A 3,525-nucleotide genomic window follows, 5' to 3' on the forward strand; every position below is an offset into this window, starting at 1 on the left:
CTTTTTGGGAGGTGAATGACTTTTATCAAATCATAATAAAAAATCTACTTGATGACTGGAATTTAGTAAAAGCTTCTCTCCTCTCTGCTCAAACTATATTATTACCTGAAATAATTAATTGTATGATATCCCTTACATATCCAGCCCATGGCCATTTAAAAAGCCACTTAAGTCATTATGTGACTTTTCCATTTGATTTAACATAAATTCCCAAGACAGCTTTAAAATTATTTGGAATTTTTTCAAAATAATTTTGAGCTTGTTTATAGAAAAGGGATTTTTTTATTATGCTTAGAAAATAAACTTCTCAGAAAGTGAGAATTTATTGGCAGAAACAGAGCATTCATCAGCACTCACCTTAGAAATATTCTAGAAATTCTTATTAGATCATAGAAAAGATGATTAAGGGAGTTAAGCCTGAACTGATAACAATGGAGAACAGCTGGAAATGCCAGTTATTTCACCTGCTTTTAATCAAGCTAATTCTCTGGTCCTAAACTTCTACATCTATTTTCCAGGTAATTGCTGTTTTGTGGAGTTCTGTCTTCTTCCTTCACTGATATCTATCTTTAATACATCTACTAGTGTAGGGTTGCAATCATCTTGAGTTAGTGGCTCAAAGTAAACTTAGACTCAGGCTATTGAAAGAAATCTTCCCTTTCTAATCATTGTCAGGTGAGAAGATCCTGGCCAAATACCAGCAACTCCTTTTCTTCTAACTTGTTTTCATTGTCTTACATATTTCATTTTTATTTGTAGAAGATACTCCATATACCAAAAATTATATAGCATTACATTTAAATATCTGTAAAGGTGTATACAAACAAAATATCCCAAATTGACTTGTGTTACTTTCTTGTGACTAACTAGCACCTATGTTAACCACTTAAAGTAATTACATAATAGACCTAATCAGGTGAGCTCATTCTACTTTAGAATTACACACTGCTTTTATGAAAGTTCATTTTTGTTTTTAATCTACCTAGGGATAAGGTTGCCAGATTTAGCAAATAAAAATACAGGACACTCAGGTAAATTTGAATTTCAGAAAAACAAATACTTTTTGTATATGTCCCAAATATTGCATGCCTTGTATTTTTATCTGGCCATCCTATAGGAAATTCATCAATTTGGCAAAGAAATTCAACAGTTTTGGAGTTTTCAAACCCACTATCTAAAACAAATATTTAATTTTATATTGTGAAGAAAAAAATTAATACATTTAAACAACTTCTTAATATTATGAAGTTATAGTTTAAATTTTTTTTTAAGTTATTATAAAATTTTAAAGGCCTAACTGTTCATATTTACTTGACAAACAGTGTGCTCTAGTGAAAGCTCGATATGATAACAAAAGTATTCCATCTTGAAAAAAAAAATCTCTGACATTAGGGTGAACTAGTCGTGAACTATTAATAAGACTGTTAACTTGAAAGTGCTCAGGCAGACATGACAACAGAAGCTCAGGTGGCCAGGGTAGGGATCTGGGAATGGATGCATAAGCAAAACTATTGCAAAGAAAAATAATAGAAGAAATACATAAACAAAATAGTACACACTTCACATAGTGCTGCTGACAACATTTGTATGTTCAAAATACCACATTCCTATAGTACTCAATTTGCAAGATCTCAGCCTAATAAAATAATCATTCTTGTGTGGCTCATTTACAAGCATAAATGAATAGTCCTGTATGGATTACAAAAGCACAGTGGACATAATATATGTTGACTGAGTGTTGATTTCATCAGATTAATCAAGTATTTGGTACCTTAGAAATATCCAATGGTCCAAATACAAAACTTTTGAATGCTATGTCAATGTATAGAAAATCCATTACAATAAGGAATTAAAATATTCTTCACTGGTTTAGTGTGACAAATTCTGTACATTGAATCTGATAGCCAAGAACTAGAAATACTGACATCATTTATAAATGAGAAAAGGACAGTTTTATCAGGGAAAATCATAACTTTATCTCATGTATAAATATAGATGTAAAAGTTTAAACAATAGATTTACAAAAGGAATCCAAAATAAACACCATGCCCAAGTTGGGTTTATTTTAGGAATGCAAATGTACTTTAACATTGAAAATATATTAAAACCACATGAACAGATTAAAGAAGGAAAAGCACAAGGTCATCTAAGAGATGTGGAAATTTTATAAAATTCAATAGCTCTTCACATAAAGAAACAATAGAAAACTAATAGGAGAAAGATTCTTAGCTTGATAAAAGATAAGTACCAAAAAGTTGACCACAAATAACTTCTTAGTGGCAAAACATTAAATATATTCCCTTCAAAAGCAGGAATAAAACAAGGATGCCAACTGTAGAAACTTTTATTGAGGACCCTTTCCAGCACAGTAAGAAAAGCAAATTAAATTTAAGATATAAGTATTTGAAGAATATTTAAACTGTTACCATTCATAGATGACATAACTGACCACATAAAATATGCAGAATTATCTACAAATTGCTAGAATAATAAGGATTTAGCAAGGTAGCTTGCTATAACATCACTACACAAAAATAGATGGTATCTCAAAACACAGGCAACAAACTGAAACAATGTTTTAAATAGAGAGAGCAAGAATGAGAGAGACTATTTACAATAACAACAGAAACAAAAGATGTAGAAATGTGTGTGCAGAAAATGTTAACATATTCAAAGACATTAAGGAAGATCTAAATAAATAGAGAGATATTCCATGTTCAAGGATATAATGACCCAATATGTTAAAAGTGTATACATAAAAGTGTATATCTACTTTCCTTAATTCCTACTACCTCCCCTTTTATCATCCTAGCCCAACCCACCAGCATCTCTTAGTAATTTCCCAACTGGTCTCCACACTTCCACCCATAGCCTCAGAGCATGTTAATCCTGTGCTTAAAATCCCTCAATAGATTCACATTTCACCAAGTAAATGCTAAAATCCTTAAAATGGCCCCTACAACATGCTAGACAATCTGGCCCTCAATTACCTCTCAATCTCTGCTCCTGTCACTTCCTTCGCTCACTTTGCTCCTGACATTATATTATTAGCTTCCTAGCTATTCCTCAAACATACCAGGGTCCTTCCTGCTCTGGCTGTTTCTACTGCATCACTAAAGCTCTCACCTACTTCAAGTCCTTGCTTAAATTCTTTCTCAAAGAAGTCAACCCTGACTACTCTATTTAAAATTTCAACTGGTTCTCTGTTACAAGAGTCCCATCTCATTTTATTTTTCTCAATGACACTTGTTACTTCCTTATGTATTACATAATTCACTTGTTTGCTATGTTTATTGTCAATCTCTGCCCTATTAGAGTTTAAACTTCATGACAGCAGGGATTTTTTTTTTTAAGTGTTTGATCCATAGCACAGTCAACAGTTCTTGGTACATACTAGGCACTCAATAAATATTTGTTAAACTTGCTTTTGGAATAAATTTGGTACTTGGTGGCATGAATATTCATATTGTTTGATACCATTGAGATTAGTGGCCAAAAGATGGATCCTTTAAATTAAAAGACTTC

Source organism: Propithecus coquereli, unplaced genomic scaffold (assembly GCF_000956105.1).
Source record: "Propithecus coquereli isolate 6110/MARCELLA unplaced genomic scaffold, Pcoq_1.0 Scaffold7, whole genome shotgun sequence".
NCBI classification, from domain to species: domain Eukaryota; kingdom Metazoa; phylum Chordata; class Mammalia; order Primates; family Indriidae; genus Propithecus; species Propithecus coquereli.